Source organism: Arvicanthis niloticus, chromosome 11, assembly GCF_011762505.2.
Source record: "Arvicanthis niloticus isolate mArvNil1 chromosome 11, mArvNil1.pat.X, whole genome shotgun sequence".
NCBI lineage: Eukaryota > Metazoa > Chordata > Mammalia > Rodentia > Muridae > Arvicanthis > Arvicanthis niloticus.
In genome coordinates, this window is record NC_047668.1 from 13,993,570 (window position 1) to 14,018,170 (window position 24,601).

The 24,601-nt window shown below is 48.0% G+C and overlaps 4 non-coding genes across 4 annotated transcripts; 1 reads left to right on the forward strand and 3 right to left on the reverse strand.

Annotated features, from left to right (window-relative positions):
• Positions 1–4,899: 4,899 nt before the first annotated feature.
• On the forward strand, positions 4,900–5,063 carry LOC117717398 (U1 spliceosomal RNA). The gene has a single exon (XR_004607893.1). It is a non-coding gene; the product is annotated as a U1 spliceosomal RNA (small nuclear RNA).
• Positions 5,064–10,406: 5,343 nt separating this feature from the next.
• On the reverse strand, positions 10,407–10,570 carry LOC117717411 (U1 spliceosomal RNA). Its single transcript, XR_004607904.1, has one exon. It is a non-coding gene; the product is annotated as a U1 spliceosomal RNA (small nuclear RNA).
• A 3,796-nt stretch (positions 10,571–14,366) lies between these two features.
• On the reverse strand, positions 14,367–14,530 carry LOC117717423 (U1 spliceosomal RNA). The gene has a single exon (XR_004607913.1). It is a non-coding gene; the product is annotated as a U1 spliceosomal RNA (small nuclear RNA).
• Positions 14,531–23,745: 9,215 nt separating this feature from the next.
• On the reverse strand, positions 23,746–23,909 carry LOC117717432 (U1 spliceosomal RNA). The gene has a single exon (XR_004607919.1). It is a non-coding gene; the product is annotated as a U1 spliceosomal RNA (small nuclear RNA).
• Between the last annotated feature and the right edge of the window lie 692 nt (positions 23,910–24,601).

Below are 24,601 nucleotides of genomic sequence, written 5' to 3' on the forward strand. Positions count from 1 at the left end.
TTTTTTTTTTTCAAATAATTTATTTATTTTATGTAAGTACACTGTAGCTGTCTTCAGACACCCATATGAGGGCATCAGATCTCATTATGGATGGGTGTGAGCCACCACGTGGTTGCTGGGATTTGAACTCATGACCTCTGGAAGAGCAGTCAGTGCTCTTAACCACTGAGCTATCTCACCAGCCCAGACCTGTTCCTTCTGACCTATCCTCAGATGGCTCTATAGCCCCTGGACAGCAGGAAACAGCCAACTCTCCTAAGACCGGACAAACATTCCCCATACCCACTCTTCTAGGTTCCCCCTAGAGACATATCACCCTCAATGTCCGCAGGAAGTAGACAGATATCACAATGTCCCTATTCCTGCTTCGCCTGCTTTCTAATTTTTTTTTTATTAAACCAAAATGGAGGAATGTTAGTATTTTGTCTAAACTCTACCTCCACAGTTACCTGGCAATAGCCAGGTATGCTCCTCCCCACAGTTACGTGGCAACTGCCAGGTAGGCCTGGTCCACTATAAAAGGGGCTGCTTGCCTCCCTCCTCACTCTTAATCTCTTACTCTCTTACCCTCTCTCTTACCCTCTTGCCTCTCTGTCAACCCCCTTCTTCTCTCTTTCCACGTGATCATGGCCATCCTCTACTTCTCTACTCCTCTGCTTCTCTGCTTCTCTCTCTCTCTCTCTCTCTCTCTCTCTCTCTCTCTCTCTCTCTCTCTGCCTCTACTACCCTCCTGGCTCCCCTCCCCATGCCCTCAATAAACTCTATTCTATACTATACCAGTGTGTGGCTGGTCCCTCAGGGGGGAGGGATGCCTTGGCATGGGCCCGCTGAGACATCCCCTTCCCCATACCTCTCCACAGACCCACAGAACACACTCTCTTTATCTCTTTATCTTTTAATAAACACTTCACCCCACTTGTAAGTGAAGACCCCCATACTCGGGAGACCCTTCCTCAAGTCTCAGGAAATTGTAACCACCCAAAGATCACGAGAAACCATACCTGGATGCAATCAGCAGAGGTTTAGTAGGGAAGAAGCCTGGAAGCCAGCGGTCTCACCATGCACTCCCGCAGGAGTGGGGTTCGACCCCAACATCCAGTCCGTGGATCGTTTTAAAGAGAAAAACCACAAACCAGGGGAGTGGGGTGGGGGTGAGGGGGTTGCCAAGGATACACAACATAAGAATAGCGAAACATTCCAGAGAAACCCACCCTGAATGGTTTACCATGTCACTGTCTCCCACCCTGTCATTTATCAACTATTTCAGATTAACTATCTTTACTTCTTCCTGCTATAGCCCCACCTAGGTGTCTTGCATCTTTTATCTGTGGTCAGGAATGCCTTCCTGCCTTGGGCCTCTTCCACCCGGAATGTGCCCCAGGGAAAGTGAAGGCCTGAAATCTTATTTTCAGTTCCTTGTTCTGGAATCTGCACTTTTCTGCCCAAGGTCTAAGGCGAAAAATCTACACATATTTCATAAAATGGCCTTTATAATATTTCACTCTACAGTAAGAGCCTCTGTACTATATGTATGTCCTAGCTACATATGCTTATCTGTGTAGGCCAGAAGGATCTTCTCATCTCCAGGTCTTTAATCCCCTCTGCAAACTTGTCCTTTGTCATGAAAGGCAGTACAGTCCCAGTTGTTAGAGGTTAGAACGTGGGCTAGAAGGTATGCTCAGTATCTCGCCTATAAGATAAAACAAAACAAAACTGACTTAGGACAAAGCAAACAGAAAAAAAAAACAACAAAGAAAAAGCATAAGAAACACATCAGAGCAAAGCACAAGTGCACACACAGGAACCTCATAAAAACTCAAAACTAGAACCTGAAGAGCTCCAAACTCCGGAGACCCTTCCTCAAGTCTTAGGACATTGCGGCCACCCAAAAATCACAAGAAACCATACCTGGATGCAATCAGCAAAGGTTTATTAGGGGAGGAGCTGGCGGTCAAAACGACAAGCTCTTTAGCTCCAAGAGCAGGGTTTTTGGCCTAGAGTGGTGGGTTTAAAGGGTCTTTTATAGCATGGGATGGGGGGAGGAAGGCATTTTCGCACGCTTACACATGAATGGTTGCATTTACACATGCTTACACATGATTGGTTGTTTTACAAATTTTGAACATAGCACTGGGAAGACCAAGGGAGGGGTAACCAAGAACAGTGGAACATTTCAGAGAATCTAGCCCAAATGATCTAGAGTCATGTGAATCACTCTGCACACTCATTCTTAAAAATGTGGTTTTCACCATGCTATTGTGTCCTATCCTGCCATTTCAGATTGCTATCCTTACTTTTTCCAGCTATAGGGCTATAGCCCCACCTAGGTGGTAGCATCTTTATCTGTAGTCAGGAATGCCTTCCTGCCTTGAGCAAGGCTTGGGGAATGTAATCCAGCAAGTGTCCTTCACCTGGAATGTGAAGGCCTGAAATCTTATTTTCAATTCCGAGTTCTGTAAGGCGAAAAATCTACACATATTTCGTAAAATGGCCTTTATAATTTTTCACTCTACAAACCCATAATATATACACCAAGGATCTGTCAGGTTAAAAATAAAAGTTCTGACAAAACATTATGAGATAAAGCACCTCCAAAGACTCACTGAGTTTGTTTTGTGTTGGCCAACTACTGCAGATTATGTGGCTTTACCCTTAGGAATAGTTTGAACCTTTCCTGCCATCTACTCCTCTTGGGTGTGCTAGCTTCTTTTTGTTCTAGAACTTTCAGGTGTGCTATTAAGTTACTAGCATGGGAGCCTTGCAATTTCTTTATGATGGCTCTTAGTGTTACCAGCTTTCCTCTTAGCACTGCTTTCATTATGTCCCCTAAGTTTGTGTATTGTGCCCTCCCCTGAGCCTTGAGCAGGCCTGAACGAGTTGTAGACCACAATAGACCAAAACAATAGGACCCAGGAGGTATTACCTGCCTTGGCTGCCTGCAATCTGCTACTGGAGCTGAAAAGAATAGATTGTCTGCTGAGCTTGCCCTGAGGTATCTCTGGCCCAAGGCCCACGATTAAGGATGGATCCCCCTCACCCAGGCCTCCAGGGGAGACTGCAACCTGAACCCTCGGCCATCCTGAAGGCAGGGGTGGGGTTCCCCCTTCTATTTGAAAGCCAAACAATAAACTTCGAGCCATGATCAGAGAACTTTGTCCTGGCTTCATCTCTTCCTGTCCTCCTCTCTTCCTGCCCTCCTGTCCCTTCTTCCATTCCCAGCTTACCTTTCAGGTGAACCCGGTTGACTGCAGCTGCTGGCCGGCTACAGTGTATGTTGTACCTTGACTCTCATTAGATTCTAGGAAATCTTTAATTGCTTTATTTCTGCCTTGACCCAATAGTCACTCAATATAGAGTTGTTCACTTTCTATGAATTTGTAGGCTTTCTGTTGTTACTGAAGTCCAACTTCAGTAGTTTGATAGGACACAAGGGGTCATTTCCATTTTCTTGTATCTGCTGAGACTTGCCTTGTGACAGAATATGTGGACAATTCTGGAAAATGTTCTGTGAGGTGCCGAGAAAAAAAATATATTCTTTTGTGTTTGGGCGAAATGCTTTATAGATAACTGTTAGCTCCGTTATTTCTGTTCAGTTTTTGTCTGGATGATCTGTCTACCGGTGAAAGTTGGGTATTGAAGACTCCCACTAACAGTGTGTGAGAGTTGATGTGTGATTTTGTTGGACTCTAAGGATCCAAACCCACGGGAAGCGCTCTCCCAGAAATACTCACAGAAGGGACCTCATGCAATCCCATGAGATTTATTATGGAATAACAGTGGCCGGTGCACCGGGGCCCCTCTGATCTCAGGGGAGAAGGCACCCGGAGTGGCAGAAAAGGATGGTTTTTATACAAAGTTCACAAAGATAGTTAATTGCTTCTTGGTCAATAAAAAGAGATTTCAAACATCCGTTCCCAAGCTTACTTTCCTCCCCAGTCTCTGTCCCTATTTACATCTGTATCTCTCTCTGGGAGAATTCCTTTAAATGACTGTTTACCCAGGTGTTTTGTTGTCTCTATCTTGGGTCCTTTGTTCTTTTGAAATGTTTGTTCTAGCCCCTGGGATGCACCCCAGGGGCAGCTAACACTTGAGTGTAAATTGGAACTCAGAACCTAAGAATCTTTCATGCTGAGACCTAAAATTTTCATTTTTACAATTTATTCTCACAATTTAAGCTACAGTAGTGTTTCTTTTACTGATGTGGTACCCATGCATTTGGGGCATAGATGTTAAGAATTGAAGCTGTCATCTTGGAAGATTTTTCTTTTGATAAATATCTGCCGGGACACTCACTTGAACGGGCTAAGCCATCTGCCCCTCGCGTGAATTATTTTATTTTATTTTTTTCATTTTGCGACATGGCCCCTTGTAGCCCAAGGTGGCCTCACAGTCTCTACCTGGCTGAGGGGTGGCTTTGAACCCTTGGTCCTCCTTGTGCTGGAAACACAGGCTCGCGTCAACACCGAATGGCTACCCGGCGTGTGTGTCGTGTCTCTGGAAGTTGGACGCAAACGCGATCCGGACACGGTCCCCAGGGATGGTGTCTAAAGGGTGGTCTCATTCGACTCTGTCCGCGGAGACCCTTCAGGTTCCATAGGGGTTCGCCCTTGGCGTTGGGCGGAGTCTCGGAGCAGGGCAGCCGGGCTGTAGGGCCTCGGACTTCAGGACGAGGGCGGGGCGTATGCAGATGAGTGTACGCGCAGAGGCTGCCGGTCCGGTGGCTCCGGGAGGCCTGCGTGCCCGAATTAGTCGTGTGAGGTGAGTGTGATTTCCATGAGGGAAGATAAGACGGCGAGGGGTCTGGAGCGCCTGATGTCGAAGCAAAGGCGCGGACGCGGCGACCGTAAGTTTGAAGGGGATGAGCCGTGAGGGAAACCGCGCACGCGGCAGTCAGCACTCATACTTACCTGGCAGGGGAGATACCATGATCACGAAGGTGGTTTTCCCAGGGCGAGGCTTATCCATTGCACTCCGGATGTGCTGACCCCTGCGATTTCCCCAAATGCGGGAAACTCGACTGCATAATTTGTGGTAGTGGGGGACTGCGTTCGCGCTCTCCCCTGGTCTCTCGGGTTCACAAGAGCAGACAGCGTTTCCTCTATGAGCAGAACAAACACTACAGTCTGGGCAACGACCCTGCCCGCTATGTATATACACACACGCAGACACAGGTAAAGTGTCCCTGTACACAGGATGCTTTATAAAACGTTTTTTCTTTTTTCTTAAACATTTATTTTATGTTTGAGTGCTCTGCACTGTCTCTGTCTTCAAACAGAAGAGGGCATCGGATCCCATTCCAGATGGTTGTGAGCCACCGTGTGGTTGCTGGGAGTTGAACTCAGGACCTACCTCGGGAAGAGCAGTCACTGGTCTCAACCACGGAGAGTCATCTCTCCAGCTCTTTTAAAAAACATTTTTAAGAAAATTAAAACTAAATTGATAATATCGTTTTATTATTTTTATTATTTACTTTTAACCTCTGAAACTGTGAGCCAGCCCCAATGAAATGTTTTCCATCATAAGCGTTGTCATGGGTCATGGTATCTCTCCACATCAATGGAAGCTCTAAGACAGATTCAGGTGGAAGGAACATCCTTTAATATTGCTGGTCACCAGCAGAGAAGGGAACAGATCCAACAGGGCTCCCTTCACTCACTCACTGTGCCTGATCTTGTGTGAGTGTTAGGAACGCAGACTCTGGTTCACACTCGTGTGGGAAGCCCTCTATCCACTGAACCTTCTCCTCAGGCACGGAAAGCTAGCTAGCTAGCTAGCTTGCTTGCTTGCTTGCTTGCTTGCTTGCTTGCTTGCTTGCTTGCCTTTAAAATGTATCAAATGCACACATGGGTGTTTTGCCTATAGGTAGGCCTGTGCAGTGCCCACAGAGGCCAGACAGAAGAAGGCATCAGCTGTCCTGGAACTGGAGTTCCAGAGTGTGGTGAGCTGCTATGTGGGTGCTGGGAATGGAACCCAGGCCCTCTGGAAGAGCAGCGAGTGCTCTTTAAGCGTTCGGCCATCTATCTCTTCAGTCCCTTTGCGCTGGTTCTGTGAGGCTGTGTGTGCGACAGCCGCGTCCTATCCAGAAGGCAACACCTCACCGCTCTGCTTCCACTCTCACAGTTCTTACAGGAGACCGGCCCTCTCCTGAGTTCCCTGAACCTCGGAGTGGTGGTTTGAATATGCTTGGCCCCGGCCAGGGACTGAGTGGCACTATTAGGAGGTGTGGCCTTGTTGGAGTAGCTCTGCCAGGCCTGCCCGGAAGCTGCCATCCTCCCACCTTGATGATTCTGGACTGAACCTCTAGGTATAAACTGCAAGCCAGCCCCAGTTCAATTGTCCTCTCTAAGTGTGGCCTTGATCATGGCGGCTCATCACAGCAGTGGAAACCCTAACTAAGACACTCAGGTAGGGGAGCAGATGTACATAGTAAAAGTATCTTTCCTTTTGCCTGATGTAATGGCCGTCTCTGAGGCTTACTGCCTCTGCCTGCTAAGCTCGGCCTAGCCCTGGAAGCTTCTAGCCTCCGTGCGATCTTATTTGGGCCTAGAACGTTTTTAGCCTCTGAAATTTATTTATTTATTTATTTATTTATTTATTTATTCCGAGACAGGGTTTCTCTGTGTAGCCCTGGCTGTCCTGGAACTCACTCTGTAGACCAGGCTGGTCTCGAACTCAGAAATCTACCTGCCTCTGCCTCCCAAGTGCTGGGATTAAAGGCAAAGGCGTGCGCCACCACCGCCCGGCTGGCCTCTGAGACTTACCACAGAATCAGCTCACCCGCTGTAGCTCTTTCTGATCTCTGCCTGGCTGGTCAACTCAGCTGCTCTGGCTCAAAACTCCTCTCCACACCGACCGATTCAAAATGGCTTCTTCCCGCTTCCGCCTGAATTGCTCTGCCTGGGCCTCATATAATTTTCTGGCTCCTCCGCATTCTCTCTCTGCAACCTGTCTCTGTGTGTGCAACTGTCCCAATAAAACTGCCCTCTCTCCTTTTCCCTCTCTGCACCGCTCTCTCTTAAGTAGCCTCTCTTTTCTCCCTGTCCTCCTGAGAGCTGGGCACATCCTATTTTGTCAAGTCTTTCTCTGATCCGTCGCTTTGTGCGCCTCTCAATTAGAGGTCGCCTTTAAACCTGGCTGCTTCCTTCTACAGACTGGCTTTCCTTTCATTGTTTGCGATTAAAGGTGTGTATTTAAGGGCGAGCCACAGCACAACTAGAAACGGGTTTCTCCAGGAAAAGGACACAATCTCAGGGTTCACAGTGTGACCAAATATCTTGCAACAGATGTAAACGGATCCCCAGGTCTACCTGGTCTTACAGCCTGGTCTACAGCCTGTGTTCCAGGACAGTTGTGGCTACATAATGAAAGAGTTAAAAAAATTTTGAACCTTCCACAGATGGAGTCAAGAGTGCAGATCAGCTTGTTCTGCGTTCTGGGTCCTAGGAAACTAGCTATCCACAAGACAAAATAGATGATAGATTGAATAGAGTTCAGAGCTGGGAGTTCAAGATAGCGTGACCAAGCGCTATGGGTACCAGAAACTAAAAACTGACCATAAGATAGATTGAATAGGGTTTGAGCTGAGAGTTCAAGTTAGCGTTTCTGTGCACCCTGGATACCAGGAGAGTTTGAGTTGTGCACCCGGGATACCAGGAGAGTTTGAGTTGGGAGTTCTCAGCGTGCCTGTACATCCTGGATACCAGGAACTTGGATGATTACATATAGGCTCTTAGAGAATAGCCTGTTCCTTGTTCCCTGTCACAAACTGAACAATGGGCTGGGACTTTCCACAGGTGCTCTCCAATAGCCCTCCTTTACTCCCCCTGGGTTGTGGTCCCCCCACCCCCAACCCCACCCCCGAGTTGTGGTTTTGGGCTTTAAATTCTCTCTGTCTCCAAAGCCCCGGGGTCAGACCCCATTGCCCCTTCGTGGGCTACAGGTCTTGACCTCAGTATACTGATTAAAATATGCTGATTACATCGTTTGGTGTCTTGCAGTTATTGGAGTGGCCGCGATTTCCCGAGGCTTGGGTGAGGTCCTCCATTCGTGGGGGCCTTACAATAGAACAACCCTGTCTGGAAAAACCAAACCAACCAACCAACTAACCAACCAACCAACTAAACAAATTCCTTGTTTCAAAAGCAACTTGGGGAGGAAAGGGTTTATTTCAGAACCTTCAGTTCCACCTCCCTGTCCATCACTGGAGGAAGTCAAGAGCAGGAATCAAGGCAGAAACCCGAGGAGGCAAAAACTGGAGGCCGTGGAGGTCGTGGGAGGCCGGCGGAGGCCCGCCGCTTTGACAGCAGCTGGAGTCACTGGAAAGGAGAGAACTTCAGTTGGTAAAAGGCCTCCGTAAGATCCGGCTGTAGGGCGTTTTCTGAATGAGTGCTTGATGGGGGGACTGTGGACTGGTGTAAGACCCCAAAAGGGGACTCTCACCCAAGTCCGGACCTGCATGAACCCAAGGACACACGAGAAACCTTCTTGATGCAATTGCAGAGGAGGTTTAATGACGAGGGCCCTCGGGCCGGAATATATCTCACGCAGGAGATAGAGGTTCCGACCCCTAGCCCAGGAAACTTGGGATATTTATGGGTAGGGGTTGGGGAGAGCGGGAAAGTTTGGCGCGGTTACATATGATTGGATATATCAAACATCCGTTCCCAAGCCTGGTTTCCATCTAGCCCCCATCCCAATTATCCTAATTTACATCTGTATCTTGCTCCTGGGAGAATTCCTTTCAAGTGACTTCCGTTTACCCAGGTGTTTTATTGCCTCTATCTTGGGTCTTTTGTGCCTTTGAAATGTTTATTCAAGCCCTTGGAATGCACCCCAGGGGCAGCTAACACTTGGGTGTAAATTGAAACTCTGAACCTAAGAAACTCTCACGTTGAGACCTAAAATTTCATTTTTACAATTTATTCTTACACTGGCAGTCCTGGGTTCCATAGGCAAGCAGACCGAGCAAGGCGTGAATGAGGAGCCGGCCAGTACACCCGCAGTCCCTGTCCGGAGTTCCTTCCGTGTGGAAGCAGAAGCCGAACAAGCCCTTGCCTCCCCAGGCGGCTTTGGTCGTGGTGTTTTTGTCACAGTGATAGAAACCCTGACTGAGACACCTGGTCTGCATATTTAGGTCCACCCAACTCCAACCCCAACCCGGTGGTGACCGAGCCTCTGCGGGGAAACGTGCACGCGTGTAATGCAGACGGCTCTCCTTACGGCAAGGCCTGAGGAGTCGGGTCCCCACGCGGCAAGGACCTGTGGGGATGTGTGTGCATCATCTCCTGACCTTTCTGAGGGAATGCTTGGTTCGCTTTTGCCTTGCGTCTGCAGTTTTGGCTTTGCTGTTGGCAGTTTTTACTTTCGCTTTGTCTGTGACGGGCATTGTCCCAGAATCAGACAGAGAAGGCTCGGGCAGTGATTCATTCTTACTTGTCTCTGCTGAGGATTGTGGGAATGGAACAGACAGATCACTACTCCTCTGCTCGTAGAGGAGGAGGAGGAGGAGGAGGAGGAGGAGGAGGAGGAGGAGGAGGAGGAGGAGGAGGAGGAGGAGGAGGAGGAGGAGGAGGAGGAGGAAGCGGTGGCGGGTCAACAATTTGCCCAATGACCTGCTTCAGACGAGAGTTAGGTAATCACGCTATTAGGTTTTGCTGGATCGTTGGCTCCAAGCCTCAATAGGAACCTTCAGAGCTGAGCCAAGCAAGGATGAGGAAGTGACTCCGGTTGCGAATTTGCCAAGAAACCCTGAGTGTTAGAGGAATTAGATTAGGTGTGGGGAGACGTTAGGTAGGAGTCAATAACTGAATCCGAATTTCCTGGGTATGTCGTCCTGACATCACCCCTCTCTACTGTGACCGCAGTTACCGACGACGGTCGCTTGGTAGTGTACAAGGTGCTGCGTTAGACAGTGACTGCTTGCGGAAGTTATGTTTCCTTTCTTGATACAGTCCAAGGGTTAACAGGAAGCCTCGGGGACTGAGGAGGAGAAGGAAGGGGGAAAGCACAGCGTGCACGTTATTGTTAAACGTAGGAAGTTCTTAGAGGGACTGTGGGTGAGAAAACGAATGTGAAGCCTTTGCAGCTGTGTGTGAGGGGAGGCGGGGAGGGAAAGCGGTACTGTAGGCAGATGAAGGCGGCCTGAGGCAGCTCAGGGCCAGCGTGTGTGAACTGTCCTCCTCTGCAAGACTGTGTGTGTGGGATTAGGGTTTCTGTTAGAGAAACCCCGCAATCGCAGCAGCTCTCAATAGAGCTTGGCTGTCTCACACCCGCCCCACCAGCGAGGAAAACGTCCAATGGGTGGAACGAGCCGAACCGTAGGGCAGCAGAAAACTGTACTGCGGACTATGAAAGAAGCCATCACAAGGGTAGAAGCCATAAATTCACTATTTTTCCACAAGCAATGCCAGGGGAGAGCGCGAACGCAGTCCCCCACTACCACAAATTATGCAGTCGAGTTTCCCGCATTTGGGGAAATCGCAGGGGTCAGCACATCCGGAGTGCAATGGATAAGCCTCGCCCTGGGAAAACCACCTTCGTGATCATGGTATCTCCCCTGCCAGGTAAGTATGAGTTGAGGCCCTCCCACACAGCCTCTCCACCAACACGCACTCCTCTCAAACGCACGGTCGCCGCCTCCGCGCCACACCTTCGCCTTCACGCCCTACACGCCTCTGACGACGTGCGCCTGCCTCACGGAAATCACACGCGTGTCACGCGGGACACTCCACCCGAGACGCGGCCCTTCGGGTTCTGCAGGACCGGCAGCCACTGCGCGCCCTCATCTGCATACGCCCCGCCCACGCGCTGCTCCGGTTCGCGCTTGCTCTTTCGCTCCTCCGTTTTGGAACGCAAGAGACCGAGACCAAGACAGGATGACCTCGAGCGCACCCTGCAACCGGGAGCCTGACATGACCCTAAACTTCTGATCCAGCGTGTATGCCATCGTCCATACTGGGGGTCACACGCTCGGGGATTTCTGCATGCCAAGATTCCATACTGCACCCAGGACCACCAGCCCCCCCACTAGGCTGGGCCTTCCCATCATCACCACCCCACGGATTAAGAAAATGTCCTTCGCGCTTTCCTGCCTGATCTTTGGGAGGTGGTTTCCTCAACGGGGGCTCCCTCCTCTCTCTCACAGGACAGCAACTCTCATCTAGCACAAGCCAGCACAATCCCAGTTCCAGGGCATCCAATGTCCTCCTCTGACCGGCACAGGTCCTTGCACACAGGTCGGTATGGCGCACATACAGAGATACGTACGCACGCTTAGGAGCACATGATCACACACTAAGTTTTAAAAAAGTACGTGTTAGGAGGACGGTTGGGAAGCTGAAGGGGACCTGCAAGAGTAGTAGGGAGGAGACAAGAAAGTGATCAGAGTCGTGAACAAGGTTAAGATACAGTATGTGCGCGTGTGAGAACGTCATAATGAATCGTATAGCTGCCCCATGCTGACGATTACAAATAGGCAAAGGAAATTATTGTCGCTTTCTTAACTTTAGGGGTCCACCTTTGACTTTTCCATTCCTTTTTGTCATGACAACGAAACAATGTTGATGAAACTTTTTTTTTTGTTGTAATATAAATATCATGAAGCATATATTATGAAGCAATTATTATATTGTGAAGCGGCAGAAACAAAGAGTGCGGCCGGCCTGCTCCTGAAATTTCAACGAAAAAAACTAGGACTTTGTGCCAGGCATGGTTATTGGCTGGCTCCCGCCTTTAACCCCTCCCAGCCAGCACTCAGGAAGGAGGCAGAGGCAGAGGGATCTCTGGGACTTCCAGGCCGGCCGGGCTGGTCTACAAAGCGAGTTCCAGAACAGCCAGAGCTACACAGTGAGGCCCTGTCTCAAAACGCTGACAAACAAGAACTCGGCTTGGTGAGAGAGGTCATGCCTAGCGTGTGAGGTCGATCCGCAGCACCCGACAAGTTAAATAAATAAAAATGCTCAATCCAAAAACCCGGGATCAGCCTTTCCACCAGTAGCACATTTGACAGGGCCCGGGTGCCTCTAAACGGAGGCACTGGGCGCCAGACTTGTTGACCGTTGTTACCTCCGGACACTTGATTTACTTGCTACCACGGTGAAAAACAAAAAACGCGGGACCAGTGCTTCAAACTTGAAACCAACGCGTCAGGGGAACAGAGGCGTGGCTCTCTACAAAAGACTTGGGACTTCAGCATCCCAAGTTAATTGAGATTGGTACTGAACTCAACTTGTGAAAGTCTCCTGAGGCTGGAAGGATGGCTCAGAGGTTTAAGAGCAGTGGCTGCCCTCCCGGGGAAACTGGGCTCAACTCACCCTCATATATGCAGGCAAAACATCCATACACACGAAACAACTTTCTTTCTTTTTTCCTTCATCTTTCTTCCTCCCTCCCTTCCTTTCTCTCTCTTTCTCTCTTTCTCTCTTTCTCTCTTTCTCTCTTTCTCTCTTTCTTTCTTTCTTTCTTTCTTTCTTTCTTTCTTTCATGTCTGTCTTTCTGTCTTTGTTTCTTCCTTTCTTTCTTTCTTCCAGTACTTGGGAGGCAGAGCCAGGCACATCTCTGAGTTCTGCACCAGTCTGGTCTCTAGAGAGTCCAGGACGGCCAGGGCTATGTAGAAACACCTTGTCTCAAAAAAAACCAAAAAAACAAAATTAATAATAATAATAACTAGTTATTATTATTAAAGAGATTAGTTTCATGTGTATAAGTGTTTTCCTGTGTATAAATCTGTGTATCACATGTGTACAGTACCCAACAGAGGACAGAAGAGGGCATCAGATCCCCTAGAACTGGATTACAGTTGTCACCCTGTGGGTGCTGGGAATTGAATTCGGGTCCTCTGGAAGAGAAGCCCAATACTATTAAACTGCTGAGCCACCTCTCTATCCCGTTTGTGTGTGTGTGTGTGTGTGTGTGTGTGTGTGTGTGTGTGTGTGTGTGTGTGTAATTTTTTTTTTTTAAAGGGGACGTGTTGCCGGGCGGTGGTGGTGCATGCCTTTAATCCCAGCACCAGCACTTGGGAGGCAGAGGCAGGTGGATTTCTGAGTTCGAGGCCAGCCTAGTCTACAGAGTGAGTTCTAGGACACAGCCAGGGCTATACAGAGAAACCCTGTCAAAAAAAAAAAAAATAAATAAATAAATAAAAAATAAAAAAAAAAAAAAAAGGACGTGTCATTTCCCTTTCTGTGCCAGTGATAACTCTCCATATTCCATATGTGTCCCCAGTTCGTTTTCACTCCCAGGATACAGATACCCTGTGGACATGAAAACCAGCGTTCCGTTCTAACCATAGGGTTTGACAGAGTGATAAAGCTGGACGGCCACTTTCAGCCGGGTGAGGATACTAAGAAGTGACTTGAACCTAGAAGAGGGCCCTCACGGAAATGACCACGCTGGCATCCGAATATATCGACTTCCAGCACCTAGAACTCTTTTTTTTTTTTTTTTTTTTTTGCTTTTTTTTTGTTTGTTTGTTTTATTTTTATTTTTTATTTACAGGGTTTGTCTGTGTAGCCCTGGCTGTCCTGGAACTCACTCCAAGACCAGGCTGGCCTCGGAGACCGGCCTTAAAGATGACAAAGGTGCGGCCTCCCAGGACTGGAGTTTGAGTGTGTGCACAGGTTCAACTGTGCTCAAGCAGCCCCCAGGGGTGGCCATGCTCTCCTCTCTACTCGCTCCGTCTTTGGAGGAGCGACTGCCACCTGACCAACCCAGAAAAGAGGGCTACTTACTCCCTTTTCTTGGGATCATTTCCACCAGCTTTTGGGAGGGAATTCGAGGCAGGGTGTCTTGTCACTCGGCGACCCAGGCTGGCCTAGAACCGGTAGCGACCTCACCCGGCTGACAACAGTATGTAGTATGCAGTATGATAAGGTGCAAGTGTTCTTTCTACCAACGGGAACGGTGCCCTGACGGTGGTTTAGACACTCGTGTGTGTGTGTGTGTGTGTGTGTGTGTGTGTGTGTGCGCGCGCGCGTGCGTGCGTGCGTGCCATGCCTCGGCTGTGCAGACGCCAGAGCAAGGGTGGGTGCAGGACCTGCAAAGCCGGGTGGGTGGCAGTGATCTGACCTGGGGGTCCTCAGAAGAGCAGAGGTGCCGGACTAGACAGTTAATCAGAAAGTCGTCGCCCAGATAGATGAACGGTTCCTAGATCAGCTGAGGACGAAGCGGAGAAGTCGCAGCACTGTGGCCGGGGGCATCGTGTGAGGTCCCCTCTCCCTCCAGTCTGCAGAGGTTGAGTAGTTGGCACAGGACGAGACCCTTATGTTAGCAGAAAACGGTCTTGAGACCTCACAAAAACTGAGAACAAAGTTTCGAGTGAGCACCGTCCAGCAATGACTCCACGCATCTACCTCTTAAACCCGAGAGACCAGGGGAGAGCGCGAACGCAGTCCCCCACTACCACAAATTATGCAGTCGAGTTTCCCGCATTTGGGGAAATCGCAGGGGTCAGCACATCCGGAGTGCAATGGATAAGCCTCGCCCTGGGAAAACCACCTTCGTGATCATGGTATCTCCCCTGCCAGGTAAGTATGAGTTGAGGCCCGCCCACACAGCCTCTCCACCAACACGCACTCCTCTCAAGCGCACGGTCGCCGCCTCCGCGCCACACCTTCGCCTTCACGCCCTACACGCCTCCGACGCCGTGCTCCTGCCTCACGGAAATCACACGCGTGCCACGCGGGACACTCCACCCGAGACGCGGCCCTTCGGGTTTCCCGGGACCGGCAGCCATTGCGCACGGAATCATCTGCATACGGCCCGCCCACAGGCGGCCTTCTCCCCGCTCCCCTTGTCTTTTCTCCCCTGGCCTGCAGGAGGCCGCGACTGGAACACCAACTGGCCTCCAACCCACTATGTGGTTGTGGGATGAACTCATTAAGGTTTCCTTATGGCCTGGGATGGCCCTCGGGGGTTTGTGCGTGCCAAGGCAAGCAAGTCTGTCTACCCTGTTGAGCTACACTCTCAGCCCTAGGAACTACACGTAGAAACTCGCTACAAGTTCTCTCTCTACAAGGCAGAAATCTTTGCTACACCGACTAGGGAGGCTCACTCTTGTTGTATCCTAACCCTAACGGTGGCGAACCAGACGCAAGTGGAGGCTTTGGACCTACTCGCCCTGTTGCCTAGCTTATTTTTAATTTTATGGTGGCCGGGTGGGGGTGGGGGTGGGGGTGGCGGAGGATTCCTCTCGGGTCATTAGGTGTCTTGGCTGTAACTGTAAGCAGCTTTTACCTGCAGAGCCATCTTTTTTTTTTTTTTTTTTTTTTGGTTTTTAAAGACAGGGTTTCTCCGTGTAGCCCTGGCTTGGCTGTCCTGGAACTCACTCTGTAGACCAGGCTGACCTCGAACTCAGAAATCCACCTGCCTCTGCCTCCCAAGTGCTGGGGTTAAAGGCGTGCACCACCACCACCCTGTCCTGCAGAGCCATCTTGTGCTCTCCCTCCCATCCCCTTTACCTGACCCCAAACCATTGGTGTACAGTGAAGGAGTGATTGACTTCGTTTTTCCTCCTCTTCCTTTTCCTTTCTCCCTCCCTCTTCCTTCCTCTCTCCCTTCCTTTTAATAGTCAGTCCCAGACTACTGTCTTGGTTAAGGTTTTTCTACCTTAAATCCTCAGAATGCACATCTACTCGTCAGCAATTCTTATTAAATCACATCAGGAAGCTGAGGGCGAAAACGGGTGTAACAAATCCGTCATCACCAGTCCAGCCTCAGTGAGAGTCACATCAGCCAGCGCTGCCGTCGTTCTCATTCCCTGACCATAAAAGGCCGGTAGCTTAACTGATAAGAGTGTGCCTTTCTGAACTTCAAATTGTTTTCTAAGATGTTCTACATCGGAGCTAGTAGCAAAAACATCTTAACCTAGCGTCACTAACAATTTTCTTTTTCCAAATGTTTTCTAAGGGTGGAGGTCATTGCTGACAAGCTACAGCTCTAAGTTCTTTCCTAGGGTGATGACTGAATCATTAATCTACTCCGGCCGCAGTGCCTGAAAGAGAGCAAGCGTGATTATTGTGAGTACCAGAGATACTGCCCAGTGTGGGGCTGGCAGCCCCCTTAGAGTCTCTGTACAGTTCTTAGGTTAAGGGGGAAGCGAGGGCAGCAAGGAGAGAAGTCCGCGGAGGCCTCAGGACATGTTAGTTGTCAGAGATGCGCCTCAGGCGAGGTGTAGCCAGCGTGGCCGGGCTGGCCGGTGGGTTCCATAGGGTTCCATAGTTCTAAAGCCGTCTGTCCTTCCTCCTGGATGGCCCTCAGCAGTTTGCAAATAGGAGAGGACTAAGAAAAAGGACAAGTCCGTCCCCCAACATAACTTTAGACTGAGATCAACGGGGTCACCTCTGCTCCCATCAGAAAGACCAGGCCCAGCTGGCACAGAACCACCGATTCCGCATCCCATTGGCACCCCTCCTTTCGTCCCGGGGACCCTACTTCTCCCCTCACAGGCGAGAGCTCTTCTTTCTAGCAGACAGCCTCTCTTCTACGTCACTCACTATACAGCCATGGTAGCTACCCAGGGGCTCAGCTGACAAATATCTCACGGTTAACAGGCCCGGCTAGGGATGGGCTCCAGGGAACTAGGACGCGCCTGCATTTTGGAGATGAGCGTCGTCTGCCTCTGTCCAGCTGCTCCTAGTGTTGTGCATCCAGAAAACCCGGTCACTCTACGTTCCTGCTGGGAGCCGATACTTGACTGCCTTTCTGCCCGAGAGCAAATGTCAGTTAAGTAAACAGCCTGAGTTACAGAATACTTTATTGCCCTCCTGCCAGGGAGAAAATATTAATCAGATAAGCGACTTGAGCCGAGGAATGTTTAATCGCCTTCTGGCTTGTGAGAAAATAGTTAGATGCGTAATTTGGAATTCTTGTGAGCTTAGAGAACTTTGCAATTATGGGATGACCCTGGACACTATTGGATGACCCTCCAGACCGCTTGCCTTTATAACAGCGGCCCGAACAATAAAATTTAAGCACTGGATCAGACATTCAGACATGTGCTTCTTCTTTGTGTCTTTGTCCTTTCATTCTTTTGCCCCTTCTCTAGGGTCTCGTCGAATCCCCGCAGGCCAGGGCATCTATGTGTGGTAAAGCAGTCAGTGAACTTTGGTTAGTCATTTCAAAAGAAATAAGAAAAGGAAAGGAAAGGAAAGGAAAGGAAAGGAAAGGAAAGAAAAGGAAAGGAAGGAGGAGGGGGAAGAGGAGAGGAAGGAAGGAAGGAAGGAAGGAAGGAAGGAAGGAAGGAAGTAAAGAAAGGAAGAAAGAGCTGCTTTGCACAAAGCAAAATGTTGGGTTTTAGGCAGTGAACTCAGGTCATCAGGCTTGTGAAGCAAGTGCTTTTCTACCTGTTGAGTCTTCCCTGCCTCCCATTCCCTACACCTCAGGTCTAAAGTGGCAGGGTTTAGCTAGGGTGTGGTGACACAAACCTCTGTTGGCAGAAGTCAGTAAACCAGATGGAGAGTTTGTCCTTAGAGCAGGACTCTGTCGATCTGCCTGCCGATGCCCTTCAGGTGTTGAGAATAAAGGTGTGCACCACCACCTCTCTCAAAGCTGAGAAAGCTTTGATTTGGGGGGATGTGGGTGGGGGACAAGACATAGTTTCTCTCTGTATCCCTGGCTCTCTTGGAACTCAATTGGTAGACAAAGGTAGCCTCCAAGTCAGAGACTGGCCTGCCTCTGCCTCCCAAGTACTGGGATTAAAGGCGTGTGCCATCACCACTCAGCAAGCTCTAATTTTTAAATCTTGGTTTGGATTCTGGAGAAATAGCTCACTCACTGATTCAGAGTACTTGGTTCTCTTGTAGAGGGCCCAACTTTGGTTCTCAGCAAGTATGTCAGGCACTGCACAACTGCCTATAACTATAGCTCCAGGGGCTGCAACACACTCTCCTGGCCTCTGCAGGCAGGCAGGCACGCGCGCACACACACACACACACACACACACACACACACACACACAGAGAGAGAGAGAGAGAGAGAGAGAGAGAGAGAGAGAGAGAGAGACATAGACATCCTGGCCTCTGCTGTAGCCGCCTGCAGCCACAGACCAACCAGGTTCTCCTGAAAGGGGGGCTGGAAATGAAGAAAGGGACGGAGGGTGAGAAGAAATGAAGCCAAGACAAAGTTCTCTGATCAAGGCTCAAAGTTTAATGTTCAGCTCTTAATTTAAAGGGAAAGCCCCACCACCGAACTCCTTCTTGCTTCAGCCAGAGATGGCTGAGGGGACCCATCCTTGGTCACTGCTGGAGTTGGGTAGAGGAACCTATCCTTTGTCACAGCAGGAGATGTCTCAAGGCAAGCTCAGTGGGCAGTTATTCTTCTAAGTTCCTTTAGCATCTTGTACATGCAGCCAAGGTGGGTAACTCCACCTAGGTCCTATTTGGTCTACTGTGGTAAACAGGCCTGCTCAAGGCTGGGGGAGGCACAGTTCCCCCCTTTTTATTTTTTTAAAGATGAGCAGTGCCAGCAGCTGGACAGGGCACAAGATTTCATCCCATCTAGGGTAAAGAGTGGACGTGTGACCGTGCCTGGCTTAGGTTGGTGTCTGTATTGCTCCTTACTACCTACCATGGAGGAAAACATACATAGCATTTTTGATGTATGTTTCTGTCAGGTGTATAGGAGCTCAAGAACACTCTTACCCGTCTTTGGTCTTTGAGTAATTGGCCATCTTTGGCACACTCTTTCCCATACAGACCAAGGCCACATTCAGACCAAAGGACTTGTGGGCATACACTCAATGCATTTCTTCATAACTGCCATGGTGAATAGCTGAGCTTGCTCAGAGCGATCCTGTGTGAAGGCAACCAGTCTGTTTGAGACACAAGGTTCAAAGGTTAAAAGCAACAGGATTATCCAAGCAGTGTAGAAAATAAGGTTGCAAGTGGGAATGTTCCAGTATCTAATCCAACTGCTGGTTGGCAGGGATCAGACCCAAAGTCTGACCACCAGGTATATAGTGGGTGGCTTTAAGTAATGATAAAAAACACTTACTCTCCAGTAAGAGTGGAGACTATATGCCACGTTTATCAGATAAGGATTTTGAGCCATCTTCATCATTAGAATCATAATTATTAGGCTCAAGATCTGTGTCCACTTAAGGAACCAATCTTTCAGGCAGCCATCTGGATCCATTTTCTTTTTCTGAAAAAATACAGACCGAACCACGACCCCAATTAAAACAGGGTCGGGACTATCCCATGTATTAGTTAGGGGCGTCTCTCCATTTGACCCTGGCAAATGAGCTGGAAGTGACTGGATGCCAGTGGTGATCCACTGCAGACTGACCTTTAGCATCAGTTTGCAAAAAATTTAAAACAAATAAGACAAAAAGCAAGGTGTGCTTTTGGTGACCTTGGAGGGTATAATTCCCCTCTTACTAGTTTTTTTTTTTTTTTCTCCCAAGGCAGGGTTTCTCTGTGTAGCCCGGGCTGTCCTGGAACTCACTCTGTAGACCAGGCTGGTCTTGAACTCAGAAATATGCCTGCCTCTGCCTCCCAAGTGCTGGGATTAAAGGCGTGCGCCACCACAGCCCGGCCTTACTAGTTTTTAAAAGCCAATTTCTCACAGTTCCTTGCAAAACCAGGGCAGAAGCACCAGTAGCTGCTCCTCCCACACTCAGAGCATTATGAAGATATTATTTTAAAGTTCCACAATATCTGTTTCACAATTCCTTGTCCTTGAGGATTATAAGAAATCTCAGTAATATGAGTAATATTAAATTGTCAACAAAACATCTCCAATGTCTGACTGCAATCGGCAGTTCCATTGTCTATAATCTGATATCGAACACCAAACATAGAAAAATGATGTAGGCAATAACTAATTATATTTTTAGTCGTTTCTCTTGTTAAAGCAGTTGCAACTAGAATGCCTGAAAAGGTGTCAAGGCACATGTACATGTTTTAATTTTCTAAAATCAGAAATGAGTAACATCCATTTGCCATAATTGATTACTTATAAGTCCTCAAGGCTTAACATCATTATGAAAAAAATTGAGGATACTGAGAACAAGTTTTTGCAATTTGACTTGCTCACTTTGTAGAAATACCAAATTATTGTCTCAAAGCTATCACTATTTTGATGATGTAAAAGATAAGATTGTATGGCCAATTGTTTCTATAAGGTGTGTAATCTGCCTGGTATATAAATCTGCTGTGGCATTGCCCCGGAGTCCAGGCAATCCAGTATGAGCTCTTAAATGTCTTATAAAGTTAAGGAACAGTGCATGTTTCTTAAATTAAGGTATTTGTACAAATAACTGTAAAGTTTGAGAATTAGCAATACCTAAAAAGGAACAATTTCAAGCAATTATAAACCATGAACAATATGCTGGCTATGAGTATACAAATTGAAAGCTTGATTTATTTTCTTTCTTTCTTTCTTTCTTTCTTTCTTTCTTTCTTTCTTTCTTTTTTGTGCTGATGCAGGAAAAACTCAAGAAAATGAACATGTGATCTAATTACATATACTGCCTTCTCTTTAGATGAGGCATCTGTAAATACAGTAAACATCTTTTCTATGGGCTGCATGCAAATTTACAGGAAATATAAAAGCATGCATAGAGGAAAACTGTAAGAACTTGTCTTTTGGATAATGATGATCAAATTTGCCTAAAAGTTTGTCATGTAATAGGCCAAATTTATTTTTCAATAACCAATTTAATTGCTGTTTGAAATAAGGAATAAACATTTCATCCAAAATACTTTCAGGATTCTATCTTACAATCCTGTATTATTAACACAGTTGAAGAGCTCCAAACTCCGGAGACCCTTCCTCAAGCCTCAGGACATTGCGGCCACCCAAAAATCACAAGAAACCATACCTGGATGCAATCAGCAGAGGTTTATTAGGGAAAGAGCTGGCAGCCAGCGGTCTGACCAGGTACTTGCGCTGGAGTCAAGGTCTGACCCCCACGGCCAGTCCTTGGAGGGTTTTAAAGGGAAAAAACCACAAACCAGGGGAGTGGGAAGGGGGGTGAGGGGTTGTCAAAGATACAAAACATGAAAACAGTGGAACAATTCAGAGGTACTCACTCTAAATGATTAGTGTCATGTGGAAATCGCCCTGCATTCTTCTCAAAAATGTGGTCTTTACCATGCCATTGTGCCCTATCCTGCCATTTCAGATTACTATCTTTACTTTTTCAGGCTATAGGGCTATGGCCCCACCTAGGTGGTAGCATCTTTATCTGTAATCAGGAATGTCTTCCTGCCTTGAGCCTCTCCCACCTATAGGTGGGAGAGGCTTGAGGAATGTCTGCATTTTTCCTGCTCAGGTACTCTCGAGAAAGTAAGTTTTTCTAAGGCGAGAAATCTACACATATTTCATAAAATGGCCTTTATAATTTTTCACTCTACACAGTAACAATTTCATAATAGGATGTTCAAACTTTACTTGCAGATGAGGAAAGATGAATCCACATTAATGGTTTTGTGAGAACAAAATTTGAAAGCAGCATTGTAACAATAACAAAAATTCATGGTCAGCAAAGACCACCAACAATTTGTTAAGTATAGTCATAATAAAAATACTAAGCCCCTGCAGGGACAGGGTGACCCAAATGAAAAGGCATGCTAAGACGTGCCCAGACAAGCCCAAGTGAGTAATGGGCTATCTGGTGTTTACTTTTCTCTCCCCCTTTTTGAGAAGTCCAAGGTTTCATGGTCAAAATAACTAGTCATCCTGCCAGCTCACATGTAGCCGCTTCTGCAAGCTGCTGATGTTTGAAATATCCAATCATATGTAAGCGTGCCAAATTTTCCTGCTCTCCCCAACCCCTACCCATAAATATCCCAAGTTTCCTGGGTTCTGGGTCGGAACCTCGATCTCCTGCGTGAGCTATGTTCCGGCCCGAGGGCCCTCGTCATTAAACCTCCTCTGCAATTGCATCAAGAAGGTCTCTCGTGTGTCCTTGGGGCGTGCAGGTCCAGACTTGGGTGAGGGTCCCCTTTCGGGGGTCTTTCAGTTTCTTCTGCCAAAGGGCTGCTGTGAGCACATGAGTAGCAATATTGCAAACAGCCAACAATTGATCATAGTCTATCTAATTTATCTGTTGATAACTAACAGCTTACTCTACTTTCTGCAAAGCTATTCCTCTTTTATTAGTTAATTGTCAAGGGGAATTAGAATTTGCATCCCCTTTGAGAATATCAAACAGAGGTTCAAAGTTCTCCTATGGTAAGCTTAAGATGAGGTTTTAGCTAATTAATATCTCCTAACAACTTTTGAAAATTGTTAAAAACAAAACAAACAAACAAACAAAACCCATTTTTTTTTTGCATGTACACCTGCAAGCCAGAAGAGGGCACTGGATCCCATTACAGATGGTTGTTAGCCACCATGTGGTTGCTGGGAATTGAACTCTAATTTTTGGTTGTGAGCCTAGCCTTTAAAGGCTGAGTCATCTCGTCAGCCCCAATTATCCATTCTTTAATTAGAGTTTTCTGTGCCACAATCTGCTTAGGATATTACTGAGGTCCTAAATATTGAAAAGATACTGCCTTTGAATCTTTTCTGGAGCAACAAGCACTCCAGAATTTTAAAGTTCGTTATATGAGAGCAAAGGCTTGCAGAAAAACTTCAGAGAGATCAGCTAATAAAGTATCATACAATGAATAATATACACTGAAAGATTCAAACTCTTCTTGTATTAAAGCAACATTATATATACATATAATTAAAGGCTCACACCTTTAATCCCAGCACTTGGGAGGCAGAGGCAAGCAGATCTCTGTGAGTTCAAGGCTAGCCTGATCTACATAGTGAGTTCCAGGAGGATTTTTTAAAAAAAAGCAAAAAGCATGTAGTATGTGTGGTATACATGCATGTTTACATGTATGAGCACACATGTTTATGTGTTCGCAGAGAGGGCAAAAGTTACAGGTTGAGATAGAGTATCTTCCTTGTTTCTCTCTACTGTGTTTACCAAGGTTCTTGCTGAACCTGGGAGCGGATTCAACTAGTCTATAGTCAGTTTGTCTTGGGATATACCCTTTCTCTGCTCCTGGAACTGGAGTCACAGGCAGACTAGCTGCCCCACTCAGTGCTGGGAAGGAAATTCTGGTCCTCTGCAAGTGTTCTTCACCTCTGTGCCCCTTCAGCCTCCTTGTGCTGATAACCACAGCTTCAGTGAGGTGATGCAGGCTACAGCACTTCACAGCTCTCCTCCCACTCTTGACGGTTCTTACAGGAGACTGGTCTCTTCCTAGTTCTCAGAATCTCGGGTGGGAGCAGATGTAGACCATCTGCAATTAAGCACGGTTACTTACTCTGCATTTTGACCAGTTGTGGATCTCCACAGTAACCACTATGTTAATGTGACGCAGAAAAACGCTTGACAGTTTTTCAATCAGACAGTTGAAAGCAACACAAACCCACAAACCCTTGGGTATAAATATAAATATGTAGAAGGAAACTTGACAACATAACGTAGCAAAATAACAGTGTATGTTAGGCCTCCCTAACCTCCCATATTCCTTTTTAAAGAATCATTAGCTTCAGATGTGAGTGCACTGCCTGCTGTTTTCAGACACACTAGAACAGAGCATCAAATGCTGTTAAGCCCTCAGTAAGACAGCTCAGGACTCAAGGTAGAAAGACCCGCTTGTAGCAAAAGAAAATCACATTGCTTAACTTCCCAACAAGCCTCTATGACTATTACAGAACAAATGGTCTATCAGGAAAATGAGAAGGTAGGCAAACCTTAGCCACAGGCAACTAGAAAAACTTCTGCTTTTATACTAATAAAGCCAGGGGAGAGCGCGAACGCAGTCCCCCACTACCACAAATTATGCAGTCGAGTTTCCCGCATTTGGGGAAATCGCAGGGGTCAGCACATCCGGAGTGCAATGGATAAGCCTCGCCCTGGGAAAACCACCTTCGTGATCATGGTATCTCCCCTGCCAGGTAAGTATGAGTTGAGGACCTCCCACACAGCCTCTCCACCAACACGCACTCCTCTCAAACGCACGGTCGCCGCCTCCGCGCCACACCTTCGCCTTCACGCCCTACACGCCTCTGACTCCGTGCTCCTGCCTCACGGAAATCACACGCGTGCTACGCGGGACACTCCACCCGAGACGCGGCCCTTCGGGTTTCCCGGGACCGGCAGCCATTGCGCACGGAATCATCTGCATACGGCCCGCCCACAGGCGGCCTTCTCCCCGCCCCCCTTGTCTTTTCTCCCCTGGCCTGCAGGAGGCCGCGACTGGAACACCAACTGGCCTCCAACCCACTATGTGGTTGTGGGATGAACTCATTAAGGTTTCCTTATGGCCTGGGATGGCCCTCGGGGTTTGTGCGTGCCAAGGCAAGCAAGTCTGTCTACCCTGTTGAGCTACACTCTCAGCCCTAGGAACTACACGTAGAAACTCGCTACAAGTTCTCTCTCTACAAGGCAGAAATCTTTGCTACACCGACTAGGGAGGCTCACTCTTGTTGTATCCTAACCCTAACGGTGGCGAACCAGACGCAAGTGGAGGCTTTGGACCTACTCGCCCTGTTGCCTAGCTTATTTTTAATTTTATGGTGGCCGGGTGGGGGTGGGGGTGGGGGTGGCGGTGGGGGTGGGGGTGGCGGAGGATTCCTCTCGGGTCATTAGGTGTCT